General features: G+C 39.4%; 1 long non-coding RNA gene across 1 annotated transcript; it reads left to right on the top strand.

Annotated features, from left to right (window-relative positions):
- The first annotated feature begins 7,150 nt into the window (after positions 1-7,150).
- LOC137243325 (uncharacterized) lies at positions 7,151-7,559 on the top strand. Its single transcript, XR_010950501.1, has 3 exons — positions 7,151-7,202; positions 7,262-7,383; positions 7,442-7,559. It is a non-coding gene; the product is annotated as an uncharacterized lncRNA (long non-coding RNA).
- Positions 7,560-12,094: the final 4,535 nt, after the last annotated feature.

The following is a 12,094-nucleotide window of genomic DNA, read 5'->3' as shown; positions in this document are numbered from 1 at the left end:
TGAAAGGCTGCGACCCTGGTCGCCCAAGTAGCTATTTAAAGCCGTTTTGATGCCATGTAACTCGTCTAAAAACCTACGAAATGTTATGGTCAATGTATTACAACCAGCCAGAGTTGTTGATAAAATTAAGAACATTCAGGATTGCTATCACAGATAACCCTCTGAGGTCTTCTAGAAACGGGGTTCCAAAGAACCTGAGCGTGCGTACCTACTGCCCAATGACCGGTGCAGACTGCTATCAGTTTGCGTGTGTTAGCCCTTGATTTGTTCAGAAGACTTCTCGTCCCCTTTCCATCATAGTTTGGCCAAATGGATTTTGATATTGCACAGTTGGTGATGTTATTCCACTTTGTTTGTGCTTTCTTCAAGTAGAAGCTTTGGATATTCCCCTTGGCTACTGCTAAGGGTATGCCTATTTCGACACTGGTTATTTCCTCGTTCATCTCCGATGAGCCCCTGCGTGCTAGCTCGTCGGCCTTCTCGTTACCCTCAATCCCCCTATGACCCGGGACCCAGATAACGCGTAGTTCTAGATTGGTGGATAACTGGGATATGAGTCGCTTACAAGCCCACACTAATTTTGAGTTAACGTGTGGCGAGGAAAGCGCTTTTATCGCTTCTTCGCTATCCGACAGGATGCAAACTTTACCAGCTACATTCAAGCCCTCCAGTGATTTGCAGGCTTGCCAAATCGCGAGGATCTCTGCTTGAAACACGCTGCAGTGCGATGGGAATCTGAATGATGCAGACAAATTTAGGTACTTAGAGAAGACTCCGGCCCCCACTCCCGATTCCTTCTTGGAGCCGTCAGTGTAGATTTGGATGTCGTCCCTTATGCCCGGGTTTCTCTTCCACTCGTTTCTGCTTGGAATGGCGGTATTACAACCGTACTCAAACTTCAGTTTGTGAGGGTGGTAATCTGTTTCGGTACTACATGTACCATCCGGAAGTTTATTTAGGATACTACTACGCCCTTGCTGAGTATCCTCCCAACACCCAGACTCCCTGAGTCTCAGTGCGGTTTGTGACGATGTACACAGTATATGCAAGTCGATCGGAAGCAGGTGCAAAATGGGGTCTAAAGCAGGTGTGGGGCAAGTGCGTCCGGCCACTATGGCACCAACACACGCGGTGCGCTGGACTTTTTGCAGGCTGGTGAGATTGTAGCTCTTACTTAGAGCTTCCAACCAGACTATGGAACCATAGGTAAGCACCGGTCGCACCACCGCCTCGTACATCCAAAGTACCATGCTTGGCTTGGGTTCCCATTTCTTACCACGTCGTCGGCATACGCCACGATCTTAACCCCCCCTGCGTTAAGTTTTCCCAGAATTTCATTTATGGTGATCAACCAGAGCAGAGGTGAAAGCACCCCACCCTGTGGTGTACCTCTGCATACCTGCTAGCTCCGTCTAGCTCTGCTGTTATTTCGCTGTTGCGAACCAGGGTTGAAATCCAAATCCGTAGTGGTTCTTCTTCTTCCCCTACCGAGGGCAGCCTCAATCGCTTCAGCGCTTATATTGTTAAACGCGCCTTCCACATCAACAAACGCAGCCAGAGTGAACTGCTTGTGATGAAGGGACTTTTCCACCGTTCGAACTACTTCATGTAGCGCGGTTTCTGTCGATTTCCCTCTTAGGTACGCGTGCTGTGCCGTGGAAAGTGGAGCCTCGCCTAGAAGCTCCCGTATATGTATATCTAGTAGCCTTTCCAACTTTCTCAGAACAAAGGACGTGAGACTTATTGGCTGAAAGTCTTTGGCTACTTCATGCCCCCTTCTGCCGGACTTAGGCATGAAAACCACCCTTGTTTTCGTCCACGAGACCGGAATGTGGTCGAGACGAAAGCGTGCCGCAAAGATCTCCTTTAGTTCCTTAAGCAAAGACTTCTGAGTCTTCTGCAGCATAATAGGTAGAATACCATCCGCTCCCGGTGATTTATATGGAGAGAAGCTATGCATTGCCCAGGCAATTTTCTTCTCCGCTAAAAGGTTGTTTATGAGGCCAACAGGTAGTTCCTGATGTGCCGCCTTTGTATCGCGTACTCCCTCCCCCGATCCATCCGGGAAGGGAGCATCTACAAGGATGTTTAGAGTTTCAGCCGCCGATCCTGCCCATGTTCCTTCGGCGCGCTTTACAAATGTCTTGTTTGAATGACTCTTGGGAAGAATCTTTCCCAGCCTGGCTGAGTCCTTCGTGGACTCAACCGACTCGCAGTGTTCTCGCCAGGAGCTTGATTTTGCTGTCCATATGGCTTTCTTATACTCCCTCAGAGCCGTCCTGTACTCCTGGAAATCGTTCCTGAATCGACAGTCGTTGAAGATCCTCCTCAGCTTTGACCTCAGGTCGCTGAGATTTTTGTCCCACCACGGTGGGAAGGTCTTTTCGCTCCTCGAAATTGGACAGGCAACTTTAAAGGCCACCTGAAAACTTTTCTCCAGAGACCGAACTCGGTCGTCAAGACTGTCTGTAGATTGTATAGGCGTCCTACTTCTATGGAGTCTATCGCTAACTATCTTGTCAAATAGGCTCCAGAACGTCCGTTTAGGGTTTCTGTGCGGCTGACTTATTTCTTTTTCCCAGTCTATGTTGAAAAGGATCAACCGGTGATCCGACAGGGAACGTTTTTTCGACACCTCCCAGTTTCTTGCCGTAAGCTCCCGGGAGTCAGATGTTAGTGCTATATCAAGGACTTCCTCCTACCACGGGTAGTTCGCCGTACTCGGAAAACTAAAGTTGGGAGAGCTGCTCTTATTACATACGTAAAGGTTGTTAGCTAATATAAATTCAAACAGAGACTCACCCCGTTCGTTTATCTCGCTGCTCCCCCAAACCGCGTGCCTTGCGTTGGCATCGCAACCCATCACAATGGTCTCCTTCTTGATTGTTTGTGCTATCATTTCCACGACCATATAAGCCGAGGCGAACGTTATGCTTCGGCCGCTTCTTGACACGACGTTGACCACAGCAACGTCGTAACTACTGAAATTAGGTAAAAAGAAAGCATTAATAGTATTCCTAAGGAGGATACAAGCTCTCGGTTTACCTTCTCCATGTTTGTAAAAGAGGTTATAGTTTCGGGTCTTTAGGCCCATAAACTGTGACCGCCAGACCTATGGTTCCTGCACTAGGCAGACACCAATGTCCTCTTCCCTGAGGAGGACCATCAGGTTATCCGAGCATTGGGTTGAGACTCGCCTGCTCGCCTTCCGAGGATTGACGACCCAACCTCACCCAGCTCCGCCAGGTTGAGCTCCCCCAGGAGTTTGTTGGCGTCTCCAGAAGATCGTCTTCAGAGTGCGTTCCCAGAACGCTCCCTTTTCTCCCCCTCATTATTTGTATTTATATTGGGCATACAGTTCCCACGAGTTTGCACGGAATGGTTAGTCAGCCCCCGGCAGAGCCAGCATACCGGGGGTAAGGCACTTATACAACCGACCTTGCCCGGGCATCGGAGGGGACCGTTCGCGGTCAGCCATTCAATATACACCCGCTGACCACACAACCATCGGCACGGGTACCTCAACACCTTGGCTTGGGTGCTGTTGGTGCGGCAATCCTCCTGCAGCGACAAGTGATCCGTTCTTCTGAACACGCCATCGACGCTGTAGGACATATGGGGCTTTCCTCTTAGTTCGTCTCGTGTTGGGATCCCTCCGCAGAGGAGATTCCAACACGATACTTAAGCCCCTTCTCCACGACAAGGCGACCAATATTGAAGGGGCAGCCAATGATAAATGATTCAAGGTTCGATTCGAGCTCGTGGCCAGAACAATAATGTTTTTCTAATGATAATTATTATTTTTTAATTTTTCTAAATTTGAAAAATTGTATTTTGGTTTTTGGAATAGTAAGTAGAAAAATTTTTTCCAGACAACCTGCCATAGCTGCGCAGATAGATCTATTTCGAAGGGTGCTAAGCCTCCATCAACAGTATGCTTTAGGCACGCTGCGCCAGGGCCGTAGAGAGAAAATCCGGGCCAGGGACTAAACAATTTGCGGGCCCCCCTATAAAAAAACCCTAATACATTTGATTAATTTGAATTAATGACGTCTCATTCATGAATCATTATTGATGGATTACATAAAAAAAATGTTTGCCATATCAGCTAAATGATTTTTGGACTAAGAGCTGAAAATAAAATTAACACAGAATATTTACTATTTACACTGTTTTATTGTAACGTAGGAATAAAATTCTCTTTTAACAGCCACATATTATTTCAAATAATCTTTTCTAGTTATTTGGTAACATTTTAGAACATTTCTGACAAATATAATGATGATTATAAATTTTAATTATTCGATATAGAAGGTTCGGATATCAAAGAGTGGCTTTTCTTGCTTTTTTCGCTGCACAATTTTTTATAATAATGTCAAAATTTAACTGTCTTGTCAAAACGGATTAAACACAAAGCGTGGCAAGTCTTGAAACTCGCTCTTGACATGAACAAAATCTATGAAAGTTTTTGATTCTTGCAAGGACGCTGAAGGGACGTTCTGCACTAGCTACAGTGACAGGTATAGTGCAAAAGATACGTGAAGCAACAGAAATGTTGGAGAAAATTGAATACAGATTTTGAACATAGAAGGCATTTAGCAATTCCAATGGTGACAGACCCTTATCAAAATTTGCTTCGTAAATGTGTTTCACGTGAATTATTTCGCATTCTAAGCTTTGAAAAACGTGCGACTTGTATTTTTCTACAAATTTTGCTGCGCTAGCACAGCTCGAAGAATAGAAGACATATATGGCATCCCAACTGGAAGAGCAGAAGACATATATGGCATCCCAACTGGAATCACAGGAGGCACGTATTTCAGAAATGACGTCGCAAGTGTCATCTCAACTGGAAGACCAAAAGACATATATGGCATCTCAATTGGAAGCGCAAGAGGCACGTATATCTGAAATGTCGGCAGAAATTGTAGAACAGGTATCATCAAAACTGGAAGCGCAGGATGCAAAAATGGCTCAATTTCAGGCAGAAGTAGATGATTTAAGAGGTCGTATGGAGCAGTTACAACTAAATCGCCTAGCTATTTTAGCAAGCAATCCAAAGGTAAAAACACCATCCTTTGACGGTTCTGTTCCTTTCCAGGTGTTTAAGATTCAGTTTGAGAAGACCGCAGCAGTGAACAACTGGAGTGCTGAAGATAAAGTTGCTGCACTCTTCGTAGCATTGAAAGGACCAGCTGCCGAAATATTACAGACTACTCCAGAGTACGAACGGAACAGCTATGAAGCATTGATGGCCGCTGTCGAGAGACGTTATGGAAGCGAGCATAGAAAACAGATATTCCAAATTGAGTTGCGAAACCGTCACCAAAGAATGAGACTTTGCAGGAGTTTGCCTCGGATGTTGAAAGGTTGGCACATTTGGCAAATGCGGACGCACCCGTGGAGTACACCGAGAGGGTAAAAATCCAGAGTTTTATAAATGGCATACGGGACGTAGAAACGAAGCGAGCGACATATGCAAACCCAAAACCCACATTCGCAGAAACGGCATCCCATGCACTGACTCAAGAAACAGCGTTGCTTCTGTGTAAGCCAGTTTTCAAAGCACGCCGTGTGGAGGTAGAAAGGCCAGAGTGGGTAGACGCAATATTGGAGGCGCTGAAAGGATCGCAAAAGCGGAGTGAAAAAGTTATCAAATGCTTAAAACGCGGGAAGCCCGGTCACATTGCACGTCATTGCGATCTTGGTCCTGGTAGTTCCAACTTGGGTGGCCGTAAACGCAAAGCTGGAGGAGATGAGCAAGAGCATGCCAGATGGAAAAATCGAGAGCTAGCTCCAGCTATTGAATGTCCTGTGATATCTGTGTCGCAAATTGGAAGGAAATCAAGCAGTCTTACCGTCAGAGGGAATGTGGATGGCAAGGAGCGTGTACTGACTGTAGATACGGGCGCATCTCATTCCTTGATCCGATCTGACTGGGTCAACAGGAGAGTAAAACCGTTACCTGGAGCAAGGTTGCGTACGGTCACTGGCGAGTATAACCAAGTCCAGGGAGAAGTGATATGTGAAGTCTTGATTGGAAAGGTCACGGTTCTACACAAATTCGTTGTGGCGAAGATCGTTGAAGAAGTCATATTGGGAGTGGACTTCTTGGTTGACCATGACATCAAGATCGATATGCAGAGAAGGGTGATGCGTTATGAGAACCAAGATATACCACTTAACTTCAAGTTGGAGAAAGGGTTCAGTAGTAATCGAATAATGGTGGAGAAGACTCGACAAAGGCCACGAAAGTCAAAAGAAAAGGTTGATGGATCGAATGGGCCAAATAAAGCGAAATTAAAAGTACCTGCGAGAAAAAGACCGACATTGACAAACCCTCAATCATTATGTCTACACATATGTAGGTACACGCATCTGAGAAGCAAGGCACAACTACATGCATATATCTGAGATACTCCTGATAGTATGCAATGAGAGAAGCTATAAAATCGTGCAAATGTAGTTACAGCTGATAAATTTGAGAGCTCATGGACAACTAGTAGATTCTGGAAATGGAAGCGCCTACACTGAGAGAAAAACTAAATTGTTAAAATAACTTTTATCAGGGTCATTTATACAATTGTGCAAAGTTCAAGAAAAACTATTTGATTTAACATTTAATAATGATAAAACAATAATTTTTAGGTTGATTTAAAAATTTAATAGTCGATCCAACTAGAAATAATGTCAAACGAACATTGTTTCATTTTTCTGTTAAATATCTACAACAATCATTTTTAATGCAACATTGTTATTGTCGATTTGAAATTATAACACTGTTGAATCAACATTATTTTGCGTTAGATCTTACTCTCTTAAATTGTATGTAGCAACAAAACCTACAATGAATAACGGTTAATGGCTTACTGATTTACATTTCTGCATGAGAAAAAGCGTCATTTGTAAAAAATTGTTGCAGCGTGAAGTCGATTTTTAAACAAATATTTAAAAAGGTGATTTTTAAAAGAATTTTGTAAGAATGGAAAGTGAAATTGTTGAAAATGTATTCTACGCCATAGGTAGTGAAGTAATTAATATAACTCCATGTTCTGGCGAAGTGTTTAATGTAACTTCAGGTTGTGGCGAAGTTATTAATAACACAATAAATTCATTTCTGAGCGAGGAAGAAAACGACGAGAACAAATTAAAGGCGATTATTAAAAGTTTTGATTTGGAAAATGTGTTTGAATATTTAAAAGGTGAGTATTAAATAATATTAAATAATGCATTTCTTGATTATCTCCATTTACGATTATAGCTGCACAAGTAACATACAGGAGTTTAAAATACTTAAGAAAAGAAGATCTGAAAGAAGCTATTCCACCATTGGGTCTTCGAGTGGAATTTCGGGAAAAGCTTATCGGATGGCAAAAGAAAGAGGTATGGTATTCGGTTCTAAAATCACCAACCAACTTAAATTTCTATTTCATTTTAATAGTTTGGCATTGACGACGAAACGATTTCCGCTGATTGCAATGAAATAAAAGGGCTTAATTGTCGACCTGATTTAAATGCTTCAACTAGCAAATATTTTTGCCAAAAAAACATAAATAAGGTAAAATTTATAAATGTTATTGTGGTCGCTTTTTAAAGCTCAGAAGTTCGCGGGCGTTATTTCGTTTTGTCGACAGGCATTTTTCTCCTTTGAAAATGAAATAAGGCCCGCGGGCTGTATTTCCTTTTATTGGGAAATTACGCCCGCAGCGTTATTGCTCTTTCTCAAACTCAAAGTTTATATTATATTACCCGCTGGACTTTGTCTTGCCCGTAAAATATTTTGCCTACATTCAAGAAGGGAGCCTCGCTAACTTTCTATCCCATTTTCCTCTACTTTATCTTCCATTTTTATTCTTAATCTTGGCACACCCCCACTTTTTCAAAATTTTATACTCAAATAGCAATAGCTTGAGCCAAACGTATTCGGATTTTTGATTAGAATCATTTTATTTTTGTTTACTTTGCTTTTATTTTATTTTATTTATATTATTTCATTTGGCTATTTATTTATTTATTTCATTTTTTATTTAAAAAAAAAAAAAAAAATGTAAGGCGCGATAACCTCCGAAGAGATCTAAGGCCGAGCTTCTCTTCCAATTTGCGTCGTGCTCCTCTTGATTTTCCCTACAAATTGGCCGGACGGGACCTACATGTTTTATGCCGACTCCGAACGGCATCTGCAAGGCAGATGAGTTTTCACTGAGAGCTTTTCATGGCAGAAATACACCCGGAGCGCTTGCCAAACACTGCCGAGGGGCGACCCCACTTAGAAAAATTTTCTTCTAATTGAAAAACCTTATTTCTAAAATTTTGATGTTTCTTTGCCCGGGAGTTGAACCCAGGGCATACGGTGTGATAGGCGGAGCACGCTACCATCACACCACGGTGGCCGCCATTTCTTTAGGATTTATTTTCTTCAGGATTTATTTACGTTGTTGTCGAGTACGACACGTGGAAAGAAAATTTTAAGCTTTTACAAAGAGAACAGTAGACTTGACAATATCAACAGGGACGAAGTAATTGCTATTTTAGTCGAAGAAATATGCTACTGAAACACTTCTCTTAAACCGAATGATTTTTATTCGTTAGTAAACGAAATTTGCTCTGTTTTCCCTAGTGAAGTAGACGCAAAGGTGATTTTATGTTTTATAAGAGTTTGAAATAAATTAATGTTGTAAACAATATAAAGTTCTTTACTTCTTGATGAAACAAATTTTTTAATTAAAATTTTCAGGAATATTACTATATTCCCCGGGCTGGAAAAAAAAATCCGAGTGGAAAACTATTCTATAAATATGTAAACTGCCGGAAGTCCAAAAAAGGTTCGCAGAATAATATACCTCACAATGTAGAAAACAATACGCACCAATGCACTGAAGACCTCGGCACTTCCATTATCAGCGCTTTAAAGTTGTCGCTCAGCAAGGAGAACGCAGATTGGAACGAAGTTTTGGATAAGTGGGCTAAAACTTTTGCAGCAAGGCAACAAGATGTGAAGAGCTTGGCAAGTGTCGATTTTTTAAAAGCCTGGCCGAAATTAGCCGATGCTCGGGCACCTGAGCTGGTAAATAGATAATAATATTGGTGTATATGCAAAATCAAGTTTAGTAGGTATTTAAAGATTTAGCTTTTTGACATAACTTCATACAGGCTATCTGTCAGGTTCAACCAAATTTAATTACCTACTTAGCTTTTTCTTTTAACATGCACTTATGTATTTTGTACTAAATTTCCATTTGTTTTAAATTTTTCACTTTATTTAGATTGAAATTGACTTCGATTTTCTGTACCCATTGAAGCAAGGCTCTTTGCGCTCTAAGTGGGACCACTTTAAAAGGAATATTCTACGCTTTTATGAAATAAACATAAATAATGACAATTGTAAGCAGTTATTTTCTTTGGCAAAATCATTGACAAATACAGGTAAATTTATTATTATATGTATATAAATATGTTAAATACCCATCTAATGGAAATTTTTGTTAGATTCCCAGGATTACTTACTTTCAATATTGCTCACATCGGTATTACAAACATCTTCAAGGTTTACGAATAATTCGGGAAAACGCTCTAAAAAGATCACAATAATCGACGCACAGGAAAGTTTTGTTTTGCGTATTGAGTCCATAAATGACTATCAACTAAAACTTGACGAAATTGTTCGTAAATATTATTCATGCCATTTGACAATTCAACCTTTCTTAATTGTAGTTGGATCTGTCAATGATCTAAAAAGCTTTTTCATATATTTTGATTCTACTTTATACAAATTTTCCACATTTCTCGAGAGCTTGGATGTTTGCTTTAAAATATTTCAAGTTTTTTCCTTGGCATATCCCGAGGGATGTGAATTAGTTTGGATTTATATTCAAAAATACTTTTTTGACATAACTACCAAATTCGACTGCAAGTCTTCGAATTTGGTGTCCCTTATAAACTTTTTAAAAAATACTTAAACTTTTAATATGTTTATCTGTTTTCAATGCTTTAAAAAGTTTCCTGAATCAACTATTTTGATTCGTCACTTTAAATTCGATCATTTGCTGAAAACAAAATTTCTTAAGATAAAGTGTGCCCAACACAATTGTGATCAAACATTTACAAATTTTACAAGTTTTCAAAGACACTTAAACAATCAACACAATGTTTCTAATAATGGAATTAGTAACAGTATATCTACTACTTACAGCTCAACAAATTATTCCGAATCAATCAATGGCAAGAATAATATTTTCATTCCCACAACTATTAATTATAAGTCAGCAGATTACACTATATCACATAACATAGACAGAAATGTATCACAAGATAACAATGCGTGTAATTTAGTTAGTCATTTGAAGAAGAAATCACTATATTTATGTTTAGGTTTACATCAAAACAATTGTATGACGAGAAAAAATGTTATTGAGGTGCAGAAAATGGTTACAGGTTTATTTAAATGTATAACAGAAGCAATTGAAAATGTAATTAATATACATATATTTAACGAAATTCAAGACGATTTAAAATGCATGCTAAATTTTTGTAACGACCCTTTTGAGGATATAAAATCTGAATTCAGATTGTTTAAGATATTAAAAAGCTTAGACCTTTACGAGGAGCCCAAATCAATAACACTTAAGATATCTATTTCAAGAGTGACGGAACAGGGTAATCCGACCTTGGGCCCTAAATATTTTGATATTCATATCCTTCCGTTGTTATTCAGATTTAAAAAGTTGTTTGAGATTCCGGATCTTTTGAAATTAACAATCGAAAATACCCGGAATAGTATAAAAGGAACTCTTATTAAAAATTTTGCAAGTGGGGATATTTACAAAATTAAGAGTCAAATGTATAAAGATGACATTGTCATACCCTACATTCTTTACTTTGACGACTTTCAAGTGAACAACCCCCTTGGAAGTCACTCCTTTTCAATTTGTGGTTGTTATGTTTCGTGACCTACTTTACCACAACGTTTTCAATCAAAGCTGACCTATATATTTCATGCTGCATTTATAAGCACCTCAAATTTAAAGAACATTGGGAACGAAAATGCATTTTATCATTTTATAGATGAACTCAAACTACTAAAAGATGGTGTTAATATCAATACAAGAAGTGAAATATATAGAGTTCGGTTTATTCTGGGTGTGGTAATCGGAGATAATTTAGCAGTGAATTATATTCTTGGATTTGTCCAATCATTTAACTCCAAAAGATATTGCCATGTATGCAGCAGGATGAAGGAACAAACGAAATGTGATACATCTGAATGCATAGATTCCTTAAGGACTAAAGAAAGTTATGCAAACGACTTATTGCAGAATAACTTTCAATTGACAGGAATTAAAGAAGAATGTATATTTAATAGGCTTCAAAGTTACCATGTTACACAAAACTTCTGCTTTGATATAATGCATGATTTGTATGAAGGTGTATGTACCTACGATGTATGCAACATTTTATTGGGGTTAATCGAAGAGGGCGTTGTTACTCTGAACGCGATAAATAATAGAAAAAAGTACTTTCAGTTTGGGAAAACCGAGTTCGGAAATGATTCTCCAGCTTTGGATTATCTAAAGCTAAAAAAATTTAACTTAAAAATGACGGCGAGTGAGGCCAAATGTTTTACCCACTTTTTACCTTTAATGATTGGCGACATTGTTCCAATTGGCAACAAGCATTGGAAGTTACTTACACTATTATTGGAAATTTTAGATTTTTTAAGTAAATCAATATATTTGCCTCAGGAACTACCCAAATTACAAAATCTTGTAAAAGAACACCATTTACTGTATATTAAATTATATGGATCGCTAAAACCTAAACATCATTTTCTCATTCACCATTCGACAGTTATTCAAAAATGTGGTCCTCTTAAATACTTGTGGGGAATGCGATTTGAGGCAAAACATAAAGAAGCAAAAACATATTTAGGTAATACCACATCGAGACTGAATTCTCCTTATACATTAACTGTTAAATCTGGATTACAATTTGCCAAATTTTTATTAGACCATGAGAGCGGTGTGGAAAACGAAATCGAATATAATTTCGTTAAATGTATAAATTTAACAAAGACAGACTATTTTTCTAAAATTGTTCA

The sequence above is a fragment of the Eurosta solidaginis genome, chromosome 1 (assembly GCF_040869045.1).
Source record: "Eurosta solidaginis isolate ZX-2024a chromosome 1, ASM4086904v1, whole genome shotgun sequence".
Lineage (NCBI taxonomy): Eukaryota > Metazoa > Arthropoda > Insecta > Diptera > Tephritidae > Eurosta > Eurosta solidaginis.
This window is presented reverse-complemented; position numbering and strand designations above follow the sequence as displayed.